This window comes from Panthera leo, chromosome A1, assembly GCF_018350215.1.
Source record: "Panthera leo isolate Ple1 chromosome A1, P.leo_Ple1_pat1.1, whole genome shotgun sequence".
NCBI classification, from domain to species: domain Eukaryota; kingdom Metazoa; phylum Chordata; class Mammalia; order Carnivora; family Felidae; genus Panthera; species Panthera leo.
The window spans coordinates 15,732,149-15,753,254 of NC_056679.1; the positions used below are offsets into that span (position 1 = coordinate 15,732,149).

General features: G+C 37.7%; 2 long non-coding RNA genes across 3 annotated transcripts in view; one reads left to right on the forward strand and one right to left on the reverse strand.

Moving 5' to 3' along the window:
* LOC122198474 overlaps positions 1-21,106 on the forward strand; it is a 250,733-nt gene that overhangs the window by 88,876 nt on the left and 140,751 nt on the right. The window lies entirely within an intron of this gene.
* Positions 6,251-20,326, reverse strand: LOC122198687. The gene is made up of 3 exons (XR_006193112.1): positions 20,211-20,326; positions 8,015-8,103; positions 6,251-6,393 (listed from the first exon to the last, which is right to left on the reverse strand). It is a non-coding gene; the product is annotated as an uncharacterized LOC122198687 (long non-coding RNA).

Here is a 21,106-nt window from a genome sequence, read left to right on the forward strand (position 1 = left end):
TACCTAGGCATCACAGTATCAACTAGGTCATCCTGCAGATAAGACATTTTGTTTTATATTGAGTGGAAGTCTTCCTCACTGTGGCTATCTTGTAAGCTACTCTCGTTTGAGTCAATTCAAAGTCTTATCAATATTTTTATAACAGAGACTTCTTTAATATATTTTGGCAGCACTAGTGCTATCCTAAAATTTGGAAAGAATCAAATGAGTATGCATAATCAAGCTTCATAATATTACATACGGGGCAATAACAAAATCAATTACATACAGAGGCGGACTTCATGCTTCAAGAAACAAAACACAGACAGAATAGTTACTGTGAGTGGAGCTTTTGGACAAAACTTCCAAGTGAGATATAGGTATCATAGAAGAAAGAGATTTTAAGTAATTTTTGAGTTCAGGTTTTTATTTTTTTAATATCTTTCTGAAGGATGACTTATCATGGCTTAGGGGAGTTTTAAGGAATGAAAACATTTAAAGAAATAGGGTAGATGTTGGCAACTACTATGGATAAAGGAAAATTATTCATAGCACAAAAAATATCTTGGAAGGTTGTGCAGATGTAGGAAATAAAGTGACCAAGATTTAGGTGATGCCCTAACAATACAGAATGGTAAAAGAAAAGCAGGCAAGAGCATTGTAAGAATATAAACTCTGAAAGCTAAAGTAGAGTCTGTTGGCCAAGAAATTCCATCAAAATTCTTAATTACATGAGCTTCCTCTTGTTTTCCTTATAACATCAATGTGTACTTGTATATATGTGCATATATGTTTGATTCTTTCATTCCCTCAGAGAATGGAGAGAATTTAAATACTTTGCACTTCAGTATATTACATGTCTTGGTTGCTCTATGTATATACATGTTACATGTCTGTGTACGTACAGTATATCACATATCTTTGCTCTATGTAGTGTGTATGCTTTTTCTTCAGGACACAGAATTTTTAGGATATATTTCTCTTTTGCATTCAATAATTTTTCCTATAATTTAAAGCCATGAAATTGAATTGTTTTTCATTCTCAGTGCATTAAGCCCTCATGGAAAGGCTCTTTTATCTTCTTATTTGTGGAAATTTCTTGCTGTCACATTCTGGCATTCTTCCACACAATAAGCAGTTGTGTAGTGTTGGCAAATGTCCATGAATCTAGTTCTAAAGAAATGTATCCTTCAGTGTGTATCTCCCATTTCCTCTTGACCTGACCTCTCTCTTTGACCTGGCTTGATTCATCTAAGTATGTTGGTGGTGCCAAGTTCCTTCTGATTTTCCCACTCAGCCCCCGCCCCCCCCCCCACCACCACAGACACACCTAAACAAATCTCTAGGGAAAGTTATGTTGGCTTTGGGGGAGGATTGTTGTAAAAGCAGAATGAGGAAGTTGGAGAGTAATGGCAGGAATTCAGCAGATTATTATAAGACAGATTGATTCAAATGATGAGTTACTCTTATATTTTGAGTACGTGACACGGTGTCTTCACTTCTTTCCTTTTCATGTGGCAAGTGGCTATCATGTACACAGGAGAGAATAAGTCATGTCTGCTCTGTTTCCTGTTCTATGATTCGGGTTATATCATATTGCCCAAATCCGGAAAAGGATGGAGCCATTGTTTGCTGACATAGTGCATGGAGTTCAGTTGGGGAACAGGGACAGCTAAATGCTTCCAGAAATAGAGGTGGTGCAGTTTCCACCAGCACACCAATGTCAACCTACCTTAAAAGTTTTGCTTATCTAGTCAGGACTGCATTTGAAATACAGAGCCCTCTCCACTTTCTGTTATCATTACCATCTCCAAAATACAAAGTTTCTTTTAGTGACCTAGCACTGTATTAATTTTTTTGCCAGGAAGAATTATTTTCTAGTCTTCTATGAAGGTCTTTTTCTTCAGTCAGTCCATAGATTCCTTTTTCTGGAAATATCATTGATCTATGGTGAATTTAATTTTAGCCATCACATCACTTACCTACCAACCTTCTTTTCTTCTTCCCTTCCTCCCTCTCTCCTTCCCTCCCTACCTTCCTTCTTCTTTCCCTCCACCCCTTCCATACTTACTCCCTCCCTTTTTAAATGTTTATTTATTTTTTGAGAGAGAGAGAGAAACAGAGAGAGAGAGAGAGAGAGAGAGAGAATCTGAAGCAGGCTCCAGGCTGTGAGCTGTCAGTACAGAGCCTGACGCAGGGCTTGAACTCACGAACTGAATTGTGAAATCATGACCTGAGTCAACGTCGGACGCTTTACTGACTGAGCCACCCAGGTGCCCCTCCCTTCCTTTTTTTTTCTTTTTATTCAGTACATATTTAGGGTCTATTTGATTAATACCATGCTAAGCACCAAGGATACAGTGTTGAAAATGTAACACCAGGAAGCTACAGTCTAACATGGAAGAAAGATATTTTAAAAATTAGTGAGTTATAGTTATAATATGTGTTACAGAGGGGAGGTACAAGATAATATAAACATGTGTAATAGGGTAAAGTAACTTGGCTGTAGAAGTGACAGTTAAAAGGAGACCTGGAGAGTGAGTAGAAGTTACTGAGACAAAGGGTGTCAAGTTAGCATTAGAGACCATGGGAGTTTTTTCAGGCAGAGGGAATGGAATGTACTAAGGCCCTAAGACTTAAAGGAAAAGGATTGACTCAAGACATTATGAAAAGAGTAGTGAGGCCTGAATTCAGAGTGAAGTGAGTCTGAGACGTTACACAGAGCAGTAAGGACCAGATTAAGAGTCATAGTCAAGTTAAGAGCTTAAGGTTCATCCTACTGTAATAGGATGAGTTTTATGGTTTTCCTACTGCAGTAGGGTATCTGTGAGATGGAGCTAAAGAAAAGAGACACAAGGCACACAGGTACTTAAGAGGGATAAACTGTTGTTCTAATGTCAGAAATTTTACTTCTGAAGATAAAACCATCAATTGATCTTCTTGTTTTAAGAAGAACTGTTTTATTGTCTTAATCACCACTGTGTAAGATAAGTTGGAACATACCCTTCCAGGGAAAATGTAATGGGAGATATTTTTGCCAAGAGAGTCACCTCATTGTTGCTCTATAGAGAGTCATGGTGCTTCTCTCCAGTGACCTCAGGATTGTGGATTTAAAGACAGGAGGATGAAAAATTGACCCACTTTCCTCGGAATTATTGGACTTTCTGGGAAGGAGAGGATTATGAACCCTCTTAGAGCTCCAAGTTATGATATCTTATCTGAAAGATTAGTATAGTCTCATCTGAGGCCATTTAATAGGAAAAAATTAAGATCTTCCTCCCCCTTTTTCCTCAAAGGATGTATTGATGACGTATAGTCTGGGTTTGGTCACAATACAGGAGGCATGTCTGCACTGTGAATGTGAAGGGTCTCAATACAGGGAAATGGAGACTTCTGTAGCTGTTGAAAGCCCTGCAGGAGCAAAAGCCAGGAACACTGCCCTGATGATCTCATCCTACAGCAGTGATTTTGGTGATTCTCAGAGAAGGTCAAATTACTTGGGTCCTCATTTTGGCTAATGTGGCTATCTGCAACTGCCTACATAGGGTAACAAAATATTCTCTTCTTCTGTCCTCTAGAGCTCATGCAAGTGCCTCTCACAGGCAGATTTTAACCTGTAACCATACAAGGAAGAGGATTCTGGAAAGGTAGTTCCTGATTTCTCTTCTGTGATGCATAGGAGACCTTTGATGAGGTGGCTGTGATGTCAAGTTGACAAAGAGACAGTCCAGTACAGGTGGTAATTCTGGGCCAATAGCAAAGCCTTGACTGTTGTGAGGGAAAGAGGTTCCAGGTATAAAAGGCTGCCACTCTGCGAGTGTGGCTGTGCCTTAATACTTCCTGTGTTAGGCTTCTCTGGAGAAACAGAACCAATAAGGTGTGTGTGTGTGTGTGTGTGTGTGTGTGTGTGCGCGCGCATGTGTGTGTGCATGTATGTAGGGTATCTGTGAGACGGAGCTAAAGAAAACAGACGCAAGGCGCATAGATACTTAAGAGGGATAAACTGTTGTTCTAATGTCAGCAATTTTATTTCTGAAGATAAAACCATCATTTGATCTTGTTTTAAGAAGAGCTGTTTTAGAAAACCATGAGGGAAGGGAAGGGGAAAAAAATAGTTACAGAGAGGGAGGGAGGCAAACCACAAGAGACTCTTAAATACAGAGAACAAACTAAGGGTGAATGGGGGTGTGGGGGAGAAGAAAAATGGGTGATGGGCATTGAGGAGGGCACTTGTTGGGATGAGCACACTGGGTGTTGTATGTAAGCCAGTTTTACAATAAATTATATTCATAAAAAAAGAAGAACTGTTTTAGTGTCTTAATCATGATTGTGTAAGATAAGTTGGAACATGCCCTTCCAGGGGAAGTGTAAATCAAGGTATTCTTGCCAAGGGAATCACCTCATTCTTGCTCTATTGTGCTTCTCCCCAGTGACTTCAGGTTTGTGGATTTAAAGGCAGGAGGATGAGAGAGACAGAGAGAGAGGGAGAAAGGGAGAGAGGGAGGAAGAGAGAGATTGAGACTGAGATTGAGATTTTAAGGAATTGGTCCAGGTGGTTATGGAGGCTGGCAAATCTGCATGGTGGGCTGTCAGGCTGGAGACCCAGGGAAGAGCTGATCTTGCAGTTTAAGTCTGAAGGCTGTCTTCTAGTAGAATTCTCTCTTGTTCAGGGGATGTTAGCCTTTTGTTCTATTAAAGCCTTCAACTGATTAGATGAGGCCCACCCACACGGGGAGGGACAATCTGCTTTACTCCATGTCCAATGTAAATGTTAATCTCGTCCAAAACCAACTTCATGTTTGACCAAATATCTGGGCACTATGGCCTAGCCAAGTGGATACATAACATTAACCATCACACTTCTCCTTCCTCATTCATAACTACTGGTAGATGCTATTTTGGAATAAACAAAGTGTCATATCAGTATGTCCCAAATGAAAAATTCATGATATTTTTATGTATGTATAGTTCAGTTCAGCCCTTTTAAAAAATATTTATTTTGCGGGAGAGAAAGCGAGAGAGAGCACAAGTGCATGTGCAAGCAGGGGAGGGGCAGAGAGAGGAAAAGAGAGTCACCAGTGGGCTTTGCACAGGTGCGGGGCTCAATCTCACCAAGCGTGAGATCACGACCTGAACTGAAATCAAGAGTGGGTCACTTAACTGGCTAAGCCACCCAGACCCCCCATTTCAGCCATTTTAAAACAAAGAGTATGATGATAATTATTTTGCCCCTTTCCTTTAGATTTATGCCATTAAACAAATCAAAATTTACAAGTCTTAGTAACTCTTGTTGTCTGTAGGCATATTTCCTGAATAACTGAAGATGAGTCAGGATGATTGTTTATTTAAACAATTTGATGTCAACTAATACGGTTTAGGAAAGAATACACAGATCCTAACACATATTTAATGACTTTTCATTGCTCCTCCAATTTCCTTTTTCTGTAAGATCCTGATCTCACCAACTGTTGTCTTGCCAACCACTGTTCTTTTCAGGATAACTGCCATCGTCAGTGGAGGACTATGATGTTGAGAGTAGTTACTGGCTGTATGAAAGCAAACATTTCATGGCATCATCACCAGCCTTATATTGTGAACAAAACTGAAACAAAACTGGCAGGTGGATTTCTAAGTTAACTTCCAATGACCCTTGCCTTTCTATAATCCCCTCCCCATGGGGTGTGGGTAGAACTTGTCAACGTGATGATACCACCACTTCTATGATTATATTACACTATATGGCAACGGAAGATTATCTTTAGTGGGCCCAGCTTAATCAGTTAAGTCCTTTAAGAGTAGAGAGTTTTCTCCAGTCAGTCCCAGAATGGGATGTCAGAGTTTCAAAGCAGCAGAGACATGCTTCTTGCAGGCCTTGAGGAAGCAAGTGCCCTGTTGTGGAGAGGGCCCCTGGGCAGGGAGCAGTGGGAAGCCAGTAGGAGCTGACGATGCCCTCATTTCAGCCACCAAGAAAACAGGGACCTCATTCACAAAATCTCCAGGAACTAAATTCTGCCAACAATTAGAGTTTGGAAGTGGATTTTTGTTTAGAGCCTCTAGATAAAAACTCAGCTCAGCTGACACCTTGATTTCTGTTTTGTGATACCCTGAGAAGAGAATCCAGTCACACTGTGACAGAACTCTGTACTACAGAACTGTGAGCAAATTAATTGCCAGATTTGTGGTAAGCTGTGTGGCAAAAGAAAACCAAGACAAAAACGAAACAAAACTTTTATCCACTATTGTATCTTTCAGATGTGGTGTTGTGCTGAGATTGGTTTCAGGATACCATCGGTCTGTTTAGGTCACACACAATGAGGTGTGATTTCCGTGGCGAGATGATGTAGCTGGGAGTAGATCTCTCACAGTGGACAGGTGGTTTCTTTAGGAGAGGTTCACTTCAAACTTGTCAAAAATCTAGGAACAGGTTAAAGAAGATTTTTTCCCCCATAACCATTCTGTATGTGGGTGTGTATATTTGGGTTCACTATTTTTTTTATCATTAACATTTCTCTGAACATGGAGTTTAGAATAGCCAGCTAATTCATTAGTCACTTTAAGACTTAATAATAGTTCATGTTTTGACCTCCACAAACGCAAGTATTTAACTCAGATAACCACTTTGTAGTATTTACTTTAGAGTTGCCGAGGGCTCATTCATTATTTTGGTAAAATGTTTTACATTCTAATGTTTTTAGCCATGAGCAATTTTAATAACCTTTTAATAAGTTCAGTGTAATAGTTTGAAAATTCAGAATTATGTTTATTTCAAGAGAGGTAGGTGGAATAAGGAATCTAAATGTGCAATGCTAAAGAATTCTTGGGAAAAATATAAAATTCAACTTTAATTTTCTACATTATTCTGTATTTCCCCTCTATTATGAAATGTTTAAATATTTAATTTTTAAAAATTTCAACACTGACCTCTACACAAGTTCCTTCAGCTCTGCCGTCATGCATTGTATGTTGGGGTTAATTGCATATTGTATTAAGACAAAATAGATCAAAGATTTCTTTTTTTAAATTGAAATATAATTGACTTGGAATATTAGTTGCAGGTGTACAAGAGAGTGGTTCGACTTTTATATACATTATGAAGTCCTCCCCATGTAAATGTGGTTACCATCTTTCACCATACAACAGATCCGTGATTTCTTCAGTTGCCTGTTAGCTGAAAGGTTACAGCTGCAACTGTGGTTCCTCCTCTCATTTTTCTTTTCTCTGTGACTCAGGGTTCTCATTTCAAAAACCACTTTTTATCTTTTTATTCCCATTATCTGGGCCCTTCTTTTCATGTCTAATCCTCTTGTTTCTTTCAATTCTCATCCTTGACTTCTCCTAATCTTAATTTTCCATAAGAACGTTGCTCATTCCTTGTAAACATTATTTTATCTGCCTTTTCAAGATTTTTTAAAACATTTATTTATTTTTGAGAGAGAGAAAGAGAGTGAGAGAGAGAGAGAGAGAGAGAGAGAGAACGAATGGGGGAGGGGCAGAGAGAGAGGGAGACTCAGAATTCAAAGCAGTCTTCAGGCTTTGAGCTGTCAGCACAAAGCTCAATGCAGGGCTCAAACCCTTGAACTGTGAGATCATGACCTGAGCCAAAGTCAGATGCTCAACTGACTGAGCCATCCGGGTGCCCCTTATCTACCTTTTCAATATCTCCTCTCCTGGATCATTTCTCTCCATCACTACCATCCTGCTCTGCCTAAGAAATTAATGACTTTCTTCCCTCTTCTCTGTTTTCCTTTTCAGGAAATAATTAACCCTAGAAATTTATAACTTCCACAGAGAGATTGGGCCATGTTGTAAGTGATTTAGACAAGTTCAAACCTCTTTCCTTATTTTCCTCTTATTAAGAACCTTCTCACACTCCCAACATAAATGATATATATATTCTGTTTATCAGGCTATCTTTATCTTCTCTCTCAACTTCCACCTCCTACTTCATCAGTATAAATTGCTGACAGTCTGGGGTAATCCCAGAACTAAGTTATGCAGAAGTTGGGACATACAGAATGTTACTTGGGAATTTTACCTGCATTTTCTGGGTTCCTATCAGAGATCTGCTGAAAAACATTGGAGGAACATAGGGTTCTTCTGCTGGACCAAATAATGCCTTTTTGTCTGTGGGCACAAGAAAACCATGTGATGTGGGTGCAAAGCTGGTGAGCAAGAGAACTTCATGCAATTTAGAATAAAAGTGCCCTTTCGTTTGGGGGGACATGGCCTTGTGTCAAGGATTATGGCTTGGTAGGTGGTATACGGGTTGCATTTAGCCTCAGTTCATCCCTTTGCTGGGCCCTTTTGTGTAGTGAACAACCTGCACAAACCTATATGGCTGCACAGGGAAAATGAAACATGAGTAAATGTAAAAACAGGTAGAAGATGACGAGCAAGGCTTATGTTATGAAAGCTAACAACTCATATTTCCTTGGAAAGAACAAGTGTTTTCCAACCCAATCACTAAAGGTATACTAAATGTTAATCAGGGTTTATAATAAATAAGGTATTAGAAATATGTATTTTAGTAGAAAATGAGTGTAAAATTGGGAAATTAAATAAAGATAGATGGAGTATAGAAAAATATTGGGCAAACTTTTTGTTAAAGGGCCAGATGATAAATAGTTTAAACTTTGTGGACCATAGAGTGTCTCTTGCAGCATTTTTTTTTTTAGTTTCTTTTAATTATTATTCTTATTTTTTTTGAAGCATAGTTGACACACACTGTTACATTAATTCTGTTACAACTACTAAATTCTACTCAAGAGCAACCATAGAAAATAGGTAAATAAATGAACTGGCTGTGTCCCAGTAAAACTTTATTTACGAAGATAGGTGTGGTGCAGGGTGGTTGATAGTGTAATTTGCAAACCCTTGGTAGAGCATATTAAGAAAAAAAAAGTGTCCACTGAGGCATTTGATTGGTGTGCATCTGATGTTTATACAGAAAGTGTTCTAAATACAAGTGATAAGTATTCATAAATCATCAGATATATTCTTTTTTTAGTTTTTATTTTTTTTAATTTTTTAATTTTTTTAATATGAAATTTATTGTCAAATTGGTTTCCATACAACACCCAGTGCTCATCCCAACAGGTGCCCTCCTCAATGCCCATCACCCACTTTACCCTCCCTCCCCCCCCACCATTAACCCTCAGTTTATTCTCAGTTTTTAAGAGTCTCTTATGGTTTGGATCCCTCCCTCTCTAACTTTTTTTTTTCCTTCCCCTCCCCATGGTCGTCTGTTAAGTTTCTCAGGATCCACATAAGAGTGAAAACATAGGTATCTGTCTTTCTCTGTATGACTTATTTCACTTAGCATAACCCTCTCCAGTTCCATCCACGTTGCTACAAAAGGCCATATTTCATTCTTTCTCATTGCCAAGTAGTATTCCATTGTGTATATAAACCACAACTTCTTTATCCATTCATCAGTTGATGGACATTTAGGCTCTTTCCATAATTTGGCTGTTGTTGAAAGTGCTGCTGTAAACATTGTGGTACAAGTGCCCCTATGCATCAGCCCTCCTGTATCCCTTGGGTAAATTCCTAGCAGTGCTATTGCTGGGACATAGGGTAGATCTATTTTGAATTTTTTGAGGAACCTCCACAGTGTTTTCCAGAGTGGCTGTACCAGTTTGCACTCCCACCAACAGTGCAAGAGGGTTCCCGTTTCTCCACATCCTCTCCAGCATGTATAGTCTCCTGATTTGTTCATTTTAGCCACTCTGACTGGCGTGAGGTAATATCTCAGTGTGGTTTTGAGTTGTATTTTCCTGATGAGGAGTGTCGTTCAGCATCTTTTCATGTGCCTGTTGGCCATGTGGATGTCTTCTTTAGAGAAGTGTCTATTCATGTCTTCTGCCCACTTCTTCACTGGATTATGTGTTTTTCGGTGTGGAGTTTGGTGAATTCTTTATAGATTTTGGATACTAGCCCTTTGTCCAATATGTCACTTGCAAATATCTTTTCCCACTCTGTTGGTTGCCTTTTAGTTTTGTTGATTGTTTCCTTTGTAGGAAATTCTTTTTCTACATCAATTGACAGGATCCTATGGTTCTTATCTTTTCTTTTATTAATGTGATGTATCACATTGATTGATTTGTGAATATTGAACCAGCCCTGCAGCCCAGAAATGAATCCCACTTGATCATGGTGAATAATTCTTTTTATATGCTGTTGAATTCAATTTGCTGGTATCTTGTTGAGAATTTTTGCATCCATATTCATCAGGGATATTGGCCCATAGTTCTGTTTTTTTTTTGCTGGGTCTCTTAGATATATCCAATGTGGATGAAAAACAGCCTTTTGATAACCAATTTTAAATTATAGCTCTACAAACACCAGTAATGTAAGTTTTGTCTGGCATTTACTTCTTTGTTAAATTCCATATAATGTATACACTTGAAAAGATTGAAAGCTCTGGTAGTAGCCTACGTATTTCATATAAAATGTTATACTTTAATCTTTACACCTTAATGTTATGCTTTTTAATCTTCCCTTGCATTGTTCAACGTAATATATAATAGATATGTTATGTAATTCTCTGGGTCAAGGTCAATTTTATTCCTTTTCCTTTGTAGCAACTGAGCTGATATGAGGACTGATCTTTGCTTAGGCTGGCTTCATTAGTGGAATTCAGATGGTTTTCTCAGATAAGTAAATTTTGGGGGGAAAACTCTTTGTAAACAAAATACTTCTAAATATATGAGAAAGAGCAACAATTAGGCTGTTAAAAGAGACTTTATCTTTTTCTATGGGAAAAAAATTTCAGGGTCCTAGCATTTTACTTATCTCCTTAGTTTCTGAATATGTTATTTCATGGCATAAATACAAAGATAATTTTGCTTTTTAAGGGAATGTTGCTGAGTTATCAAACTCTTAACTCTTGAAAAGGATTAATCTTGAAAAGATCCATATTCTTCTTTTGTGGTGTCTGCTCTCAAGGTGAGTATAGACTGTTCCAACTAAGTTTTTATAAAAACTATGTGGAATAAGTGAGAGCTGATGGTTTATTGGGCAACTGAACATCTGGGCCTTAGTGTTTCGTGCAGGGACCAGATTCCTTTGGCCACACCAGCCCTCCAGCATTGTTTATTGTAGACTTTAACCTCCCTTTTCACCAACGCAGGCAAATTTATGAAGGAGTTCACACAGCTGTTCTGGGTTCTTCAGGCAGCTAAGGCCAGCTGGAATATACTTCATTCACTGTAATACACTTTAGTTTGTATGGTTTTTATATTCCAGTGAAAACTAACAGTTAAGAGGTCTCAGGGTTTAGACTTTGATTGTCATTTATCACTGCTAGAAAAAAACTAAACAAGTTCTAGTGGGGTCAGACCTCAGTGAAAATAAACCTCTCTCCTCCATAGCACATTAATGAAAACTCAGAGTTACATTGTTTTTTGTTTTGTTTTGTTTTGTTTTTGTTTTTAATGCCACTGACTGTGCTTTGCTAATTAGTAACATGACTTATTGAAAAATGCATCAAGTACTTTGATATTTGTTTTGACTTTCTTTTAATATCACTCTAATTTCCCATGACATCTTTTAGTTCTAAACTTTTTGCTGACAAATATACAAACTGTGGACAGGATTAGTATTGTTTATTTATGAAACAAAGGTTTGTTAATATGTATTCAGAGTTGTTTCTGGGCAGTTAAATGTAGGAAGTAATTAGTACCTTCTTTCTAAGGCCATTTTGAGATTTTATTAAAAAAATGTAGGTGATAGAAAATTGGTTTGGGGATGCAGTGGGTGAACTGATTTTGAAGCCTACTCTGTGTGGAGCTAGGTGGATTTTCTGGACTGGTTTTGAGGGTGGGAATGGTATATTTCTGTGGGGTGGAGTCTAACAATTGCTGCCATATACTTTTCCTGTCTGTGTGCTCTCTGGAACAAGTGACCTAACGAGAGCCTGCCATTGAGAGGGCCGGCAGGGATGCAGCTAATGAATATTCAGCAACTTGGCTCTGCTTATCTCCTCTCTTTGGCTTATTTTGATGTGATGAGAGAAAAGGGTGAATGCAATATGTCAGTGAGAGAGCTACAGTTTCATTCCTTACTTGAAGGACGTTATTCCCAGCAGCCAAGAGTTTTGTCAGCAACACCTTAGCATGAGTTCAGGCCTGTGCTATTAAACTGTCCCTCGTTGAAGAATCACCCCTGTGGCTGTTGGATCTAGAGCTCTGCTTCCAGTGAATCCCTGATTTACATAAAATCTTTAGAGTTACAGACTGTCAGAATAAGATGCTACAGTGGCCACACAGAATGAGAGGCTATAAATAGAGGTTTGAGTTATTTACTTTGTAGTCGAAATATTCAGTGTGTATCATGGATTCATGTTTGTTAAGATTTGGGAAAACTTTTGTTAAGATTTCTTCAGCATATTGCTGCTACCCGTTGTTTTTTTTTTTTTTTTTCTTTTGGTTCACCGAAGGTGAATTTCTTTAGGCCTTGTGACTAGCTTCTCTAGATCCAGAGATTATCTAATGAATTCTTTAGAAAACTATGGAACGAAATTAATTCAAGATTTACTGAGTGACTAATGTAATCATATCTCTCGGGAAATAAGCTGGCTCCTAATATACTGGTTAGTTGCAAAAAATTCTGGCAATGAACTGAAACAGATAAACATTTATTATTAAGGAAAAAAAAAAAACCATCGGGGGCCTTGATGTCCATATAAGACATAGACAGCCTCAGTTTTAAATTTTCTTCCAAAAACATACATTTCTTACTTGGCCATCAAAACTTATCTGTTGATAAAATTCACAATGTGATTTTTTTAATTTTATTTTTTAATTTTTTTTAATGTTTATTTATTTACTTTTGAGAGAGAGAGAGCACAACTGGGGTAGGGACAGAGATAGAGAGGACGACACAGAATCCAAATCAGGCTCCAGGCTCTGAGCTGTCAGCACAGAGCCCAATGTGTGGCTTGAACTCATGAACTGTGAGATCATGACCTGAGCTGAAGTCAGATGTTCAACGGACTATGCCAACCAGGTACCTCCAAGATGTGATTTTTAAATTTTTTTTTCAACGTTTTTTATTTATTTTTGGGACAGAGAGAGACAGAGCATGAACGGGGGAGGGGCAGAGAGAGAGGGAGACACAGACTCGGAAACAGGCTCCAGGCTCGGAGCCATCAGCCCAGAGCCTGACGCGGGGCTCGAACTCACGGACCGCGAGATCGTGACCTGGCTGAAGTCGGACGCTTAACCGACTGCGCCACCCAGGCGCCCCGAGGATGTGATTTTTAAAAAAATGTTTATTTATTTTTGAGAGAGAGAGAGAGAGAGAGTGAGCCCAAGTGGGGGAGGGGCAGAGAGAGAAGGGGACGGAGGATCTGAAGCAGTAGGCTCTGTGCTAACAGCAGATGTGGGTCTGGAACTCCCAAATCGGGAGATCATGACCTGAGCCAAAGTTAGGTGCTTAACTGACTGAGACAACCCCGCGCTCCTCACCATGTGTGTTTAGGAAAATCTGATTTATCAAAGTTAAGATGTAGACTGGACCTTTATTATATAAAAGCCTTTAATGGGTTATTTTTGGAGGAGTAACTGTGTAAAGGAATGTTTGCATAGAGCACAAGTTGGTAAAACATATGTAACCATGAAGAATATTATTAGAAGAAAATAAAAAGTAACATCACCAGATTCATCTATTTCAAACTTTGGTGCATCAGATTCAGTCTGTGCTTCAGAAGGTATTTTAAACTGTCATAGGATATTTTTTTTCTATCAAGCATTTTCATATTTAGATAATGCTTAGATAGTGCTTCAAATGTTTTAAAGGAACAGAGAAATACTATGGCAAAAATGAAAACCATATTCACTCTGTTTCTAAATGCCAAACGATCATAATTCATAGTCCCCGACAGAATTTTGTTTTGTTTTGTTTTTGTTTTTAATTGATGGATAGTTCTGACATACAGTGTCACATTAGCTTCAAGTGTACAACGTAGTGACAGGACAAGTTTATACATTATGCTGTGCTCACCACAAGTATAGCTGCCCTCTGTCACCATACAATGTTATTACAATACCATTGACTATATTCCCTATGCTGTACCTTTTTTCCCCTTAACTTATTTCATTCCATTGCTGGAAGCCTGTCTCTCCCATTCCCCTTCACCCATGTTGCTTATCCCTCCCATCCCCTTCCCTCTGGCAATTGTCTGTTTCTGTTTTTTGTGTATTTGTTTATTCATTTGTTTTGTTTTTAGATTCCACATATAAATGAAATTATATGACATTTGTCTTTTTCTGTATGACTTATTTCACTTAGCCTAATACCCTCTAGTTTCATCTGTGTTGTTGCAAATGTCAAGATCACGTCCTTTTTCATGGCTGAGTAATATCCTTGTGTCTGTGTACATCTATATCTATCTATCATCTATCATCTATCTGTCTATCTATCTATCTATCTATCTATCTATCTACCTATCTATATCACTTCTTTACCCATTCATCTACCAATGGACACTTGGGTTGCTTCCAGATCTTGGGTATTTTAAATAATGCTGAAGTACACATAAGTGTGAATATATCTTTTTAAATTAGTGTTTTCATTTTCTTTGGGTAAATATCCAGTAGTGATATTACTGGTTTATATGGTATTTCTATTTTTAATTTTTTTGAGGAAGCTCCATACTATTTTCCACCGTGGCTGTTCCAATTTGCACTCCCACCAACAGTGCATGAGGATTCCCTTTTCTCCATATCCTTGCCAATACTTGTTATTTCTTGTCTTTTTGATTTTAGACATTATGACTGGTGTGAGGTGATATCTAATTGTGATTTTGATTTGCATTTCCCTGATGATTAGTGATATTGAGGATCTTTCATGTGTCTGTTAGCCATCTGTATGTCTTATTTGGTAAAGAGATCTCTGCTCTTTTTTTAAAAAAAAATCAGATTATTTGTTTTTTTTAATTTACTGAGTTATATGAGTTCTTTATATATTTTGGGTACAAATCACTTAGTGGATATATCATTTGTGAATGTTTTCTTTCATTTAGTAGGTTGATTTTTCATTTTGTTGATAGTTTCCTTCACTGTGTAAAAGTATAGACACAAAAGTTTATATGTACTTCTTCAAATTTTTTCAGTAATATGTTTTAGTTTTTAGTGCATAGATCTTTCACCTCCTTGGTTAAATTTATTCCTAGATATTTTATTATTTTTTGATGGAATTGTAACTGGTATTGTTTTCTTAATTTGGCCTTTTCATAGTTAGTTGTTAGTTTATAGAAACACAACTGATTTTTGTGTGTTGATTTTGTATCCTGAAATTTTACTGAGTTCAATTGTTCTAATTATTCTTTGGTGGAATTTTTAGAGTTTTCATTATATAATATCATGTCATATGCAAATAGTGACAGTGTTACCAATTCCTTTCTGATTTGAATGCCTTACTTTTTTTTTTTTTCTTTTCTTGCTTAATTGCTCTGGTTAGGACTTCCATCCACTTTTGTTCTTGATTTTAGTAATTTGGGTCATCTCAAGTGCTCTTTTTTTTCTTGATCTTTTGTTTAGAACACATTCCTCTGTTTCTTCATTTTCCTTGGCTGTGTGTGTTGGTGTCTATGCATTAGATAAAATAGCCACCTCTCCCTTTCTTGAAGGAGTGACCTCATGTAGGAGATGAGTCTTATCATTCAACTTTGCCCTACCTTGTAGTTGTCTCTTAAGTCTTTGTGAGTGTCTAGTTGCCTACTTTGTTCTTAGTTGCTCCCAGTGATTGAGGGTGTGCCAAGACCTGTCAGTGTTCCAAACGAAAAGATTTCAATCAGCACCTAGATGCAGGCTGATTGGAAACTAGACTCTCAGGCAGTAGCTTTTAAAGTGCAAATACACCTGTTTCAGGGAGGACTGGAAGATGGGTATTTCTGTCTGCTCCTTCTGCACTGAGCTCTGACATGATAGCCAGTTAAGAACTGTTTCTTTGTTTGCTACCATCCCTTTGAACCCATGAACACAATCTCTGCTGGCCACCAGAACCAAGGTATCAAGGGATGTTTCCTCTGGGTGGCAGCCACAAATGCTGGGGCATCAGACATGTGCACTAGTGCATTTAATGCAAATGCATGCAAAGAAAGAATATAAAATTTCTTCTTCATCCCCCTCCCCATTCCCATTGTCCTACCATTACCACTATTTACATTTTAGTATGTATCTTTGTAGTCCTTAACATACATAGACATTTAAAAAAATAAATGTACTTTGACTTCCAATTCCACTATCTTTTCATTTCACTAATATTAGTATCTTTCTTTTTTTTCAAAAAGAGTAATTACCATCTTTTAAAAATAAACATTGGTTTAACACCCAGAGTAAATATAGTTCTTGGTATACAGAAATTGATTTTGAATTTCAGATGTCTCAACTTGCTAGACTACTCATCAAAAACTCTCACTGTACTTCATTTTATGGGGAAGTTATAAAATACTGTATTGAATTTCATGGTGGCCTCCAAAAGAGAATGTCCATGTCCTAAGTCCTGGAATCTGTGAATGTTACTATTATTAATTAATGAATTAATTAATTTATTTATTTATTTTGGAAAAAGGTCTTTATATGTGTAAATAATTTAAGGATCTTGAGATGAGGAGATCATCCTGGAGTAACCGAGTGGGCTCTAAATTCAATGACAAGAGTTTTTATAAGATAGACACCCAGAGGAGAAGGCACACACAGGACAAGGCAATGCAAAAACAGAGGTAGAGAATGGAGTAATGTGGCCACAAGCCAAGGAACCCAAGAGATGTTGGCACTACCAGAGGTGGGAGGAAAGATTCTCTATTAGAGCATCTAGAGGGAGTACACCTTGGCTGACATTTTGATTTTGGACATCTGGCTTCCAACTGTAAGAGAATAAATTTGTTGTTGTAAATCACCTTGTTCATGGTAATTTGTAATGGCAGCTGTAGGAAACTAATAACAACAAACAAAATACTGTACTCCCATTATCTAGAAATAGAAGAAAATGAAACAATTGATCCATAAATTTCACTCTTAAATAAACAACACTAACAACTTATTGTTAGGAAACAATATACCCCAAATTATAATTCTGGTAAGCTTCTGTTTGGTGTTATATAATTACTTGACTTTAACACTGAGAATAAAAGATTTATTTCTGTATTAACAAGAAAGACTTGTTAAAGAGCAACAACAAAATATCAAATTAACATTATCTAAGGCTTAAGGATGACATTTGGAATTGGATTCCAATTCAACTTATAAAATAAAAGCAGTTTTTTGATAAGGTTTATATTTTTATATGTATATTTTTACAAGGTATTTATAAAATAATACCTTTAGGATTATAAATCTATCAAGTTTCTATTTAAACTATTATATAGCCACTTAACTAAGAGCAGTAAAATCAAAAACGAAAAAAAATTCAAAATTATTTTAGAAGGACAAAAAATTCTTGCTCTGTATTTGAATTTTTACTGGACTTGTTAAAAACAACCAATTTACTGTAATTACACTATTTACAATACAAAATTAAAGTGGCTTATAAGATTCACATTGCAATAATCATTATTTTAAGAATTATAGTTCTACCAGGGTACCTGTGTGGGTTAGTTGGTTAAGTGTCCAACTTTTGATTTCAGCTCAGGTCATGATCTCATAGTTTGTGAGATTGAGCCCTGCTCTGTGCTGACAGCATGGAACCTGCTTGGGATTCTCTCTCTCCTTCTATTTTTGCCCTTCCCCTGCTCTTGCTCTCTCTCTCAAAATAAATAAACAAACATAAAAAAAGAATTATAATTTTATCAGATTTCCATTTAAGCTATTGTATATTTACTTAACAAATAATGATAAAACTAAAAGAAAAAAAGTACTTTGTATGAGGCACAAAATAACACCTTTCTGTGATCCTGGATCTTTAGAAGTAGGCTAATAGGAAGGCTAGATTAACTAATTTCTATTTTCAGGTTATAAGACAGAAGACAAAAGCCAGTGCTTGGTGGAGAGACATTTCTTATTTCCAATAGAGGGTATGCTGGGATAGGGAGAGGATCCTTGGGAAGGCCCATACTAGCTTTCCAGGGGAGAGGAAGGGACAGAAGGTCCTCTTCTCAGGAATTATCCCCTGGTATCTTCTGCAACATTTTACCTCTGACTGAAGGATACAATGGAGGATGAGAACCTAGGCCAACTATGTCCCATTCAGGTAGGAGTAGTGAATCAGGCATACTTAAATGACCAAGACTATCTGTGGTGTCATTTCTACTGGATCCCATTTCTGAAGATGGGCCTCTACATTATCAAATGAAGGCACAGTAAAATTTACAACTTTTGTTTGTTCTGAGAGCAGGGAGCACAAGGAAAAGTGCTGTATTGCACTTGTAGAGGAATTGCTTGATCCAGGATAGAGTTGACCCTGATGGAAGGATCATTTTCCTGTGGTTCTGCTCCCATGAGAATGTTGTCACTGGATCACTGAACCATCCCAACTATGTTAATTTGGTATGGCTCCCAAAACAAAGTTACCTCTACTGGGTGGCTTAAACAGTATAAATGAATTTTTCTCATAATTATTTAGGCTAGAAGTCCAAGGTCAAAGTATTGTCAGGTTCAGAATATTTTGAGACCTCCCTCCTTGGCTTGCATATTGGCCTTCATATTGTGTTTTCTCATTGTCTTTCCTCTGTGCATGTGTGTCCCTGGTGTCTTTTTGTGTGTCCAAATTTCTTCTTACAAGGACAACATCCAAATTGGATTTATGGCTTTATTTTAACTTAATCACCTCCTTAAAGACTCTACTTCCAAATACAGTCACGTTCTGAGGGACTGGGAGTTAGGATTTCAGCATGTAATTTTGGGGGAATATAATTCAGGTCATAACACCCACCTAATAATGCTCCTCCTTCTTTGGTGATCTGGTAATCCAGGGAGTTCTCTAAATCCGATTCATGGTGAGACTGCTTTTCAATTCTACCCAGCACCAAGATTCAAGATACGCAATTTTTTTCTGGGGATCAGGGATGGCTCATATAGTAGATGCTGTATTGCCTTGTTTCGATTCCGGAGGCCTTTTCAGTACTGTGTTTTCTGGCTAGCTTAACTGCCAGTACTGGATGCAGGCTCTCTATGATACAGAAAGATTTTTCCCTTGTGAACATGGCAGGTTGGACTTGCTGAGGAATGAACAACTCCTGCGAGCTGCTTTCAACAAGTGACTGAGAAAAATAAGTATATAAATATTCCAGCTTCTTTGGCCTTCAGGTCAGATAATTCTGATGCATATATTTTTTATCATTTCCAAGATATTCCTCAAAGCATTAAACTCCAGTTACCCGCTGTGATACTTAGTCTCATCTTCCCTATCTCACGTTCTCCCCCACCCCTTGTTTACTGCAACTCCAAAATAAAGATTTGCATTTGATTTTTTTGGGGGGTCTGCTTGTGAAGGGCGGAGAATCCCAAACTAAGGCAATTTCTGCCAGAAATTATACTACAAGGCAGATTTTCAAGATGGATTCTAGAATAGGACCTCTTGACCTTAAGATTACGTAAAAGACTCCATAGCTAGTGTTAGGTAGGGTGGACTTAAACTCTGGCATGTTGTAGTATTATAATCACTAAGACTCGTCTTTTGGGGAATTGGGATGGGATGAGGTGCAGGGTAATGCACTGTCTTATGCAGTATATCTGGAATTTGAGAGATCGTGGGATTGGTAATTATAAGGACTGTGGATTTAGTCACTTGCTGTTAAATGGGCATTGATGTGCTGAAAAAAACAAAACCACACACTCAAACTAGCCAGTCCTGAACCATGGGAGTTGTGTGAAAGCCAGAAAATCTCTTTGACAGTATTTAAGGAAGCTCTCATTTTCTAAAGCTAGAGGATAGCCTGTATTGAAAATTAATTTCAGGATTCTGATTCTCCTGTGGTAGAATTACAAAGAAGGCTGAATAGCAGCTCTGGCAAGTCTCTTTCTAAAATTAGTAACCCAAAAAGAGTGGGACCATGATATCTAGAATGGATTGACTTGAGAATCTTGAACTTCTTTAAGATCTTCATGAATTCTTGAGCTTGCAGAAGTACCTACTGAATTTCTCTTCAAGATATCCTTGAACTCCTGGGCCTGCAGAAGTTACTGATGCCTCTTATCAGAGGACAGTAGTCACCTCCACTCCCAATTCTGTCTTGCCTGGACAGTATACAGAATCCTTATCTGAGGCAGATGTTTCACAAGTATACTTACCTCAGGATTGGCTCCAACTGTCCCTAAAGTATGTAAGTCAATAACTAGGCTCATCCTCAGCGTAGCCCAGTTAGGGAAGTACTGTCTCTGACTGGGAAGAAAGGTACTATTCACCAGATGAGTTGCAGGACCTACGTAGAAATATATTATTAATGTGCCTAGAAATCAATCTTGAAAGTGCTGTGCCAGGAGTTACGAAATATGTCTGGATAAGGAAGAGTTTACTGATATGAATGTTCTCACATGGCTCAGGATTTAACATCCTGTCAAGGACACCAGGAATCAGTTACAATCTTCTATTTGGATGGTAGAGATGCTGGAAGTGCCTTGGCAAAGTACTGAAGGAGGAGTTAAGAGACTTAGAGAGGTGGGCATGTTAGATGGGGTTTAAAGTCCTGGCTTTACATGGTTCTAATATGCATGAATTTTAGTTAGTTCTGTTAAAAACCAGTGCTCCAGCCACACAGTTCAAATTTCAGTTATCAAGGTATATTAACTGTGATTAATTACATAGAGTACAAACTTTGCTTCTATCTATTCAGTGCACAGAGCACTTCATAAATAACAGATTCACATCATGATCAAGGACAGTACCATTTTTTTTGCAAAATCCAAAGATAATTGGCCACTGAACATCTTTTATTCAGTTTACGCCCAGATGACAAATGTATAGTTGTATTGTCTCTTTATCTCCCAGTAAGAAAGCCATGTAACATTTTATAAAAATGGATAACTGAAAGAGGGAGTTAGCCATTACAAAGTACAGGAAAGAAACTAAAGTGATAATGCAAGAAGTGAAATTCTAATTGAATGTAAATGGGGTTATAAAAGAAATAGCTGACTATGGGAATATTGACACTGCTGAGATTCCATATGTGCCACAAGGAGCACTGAGT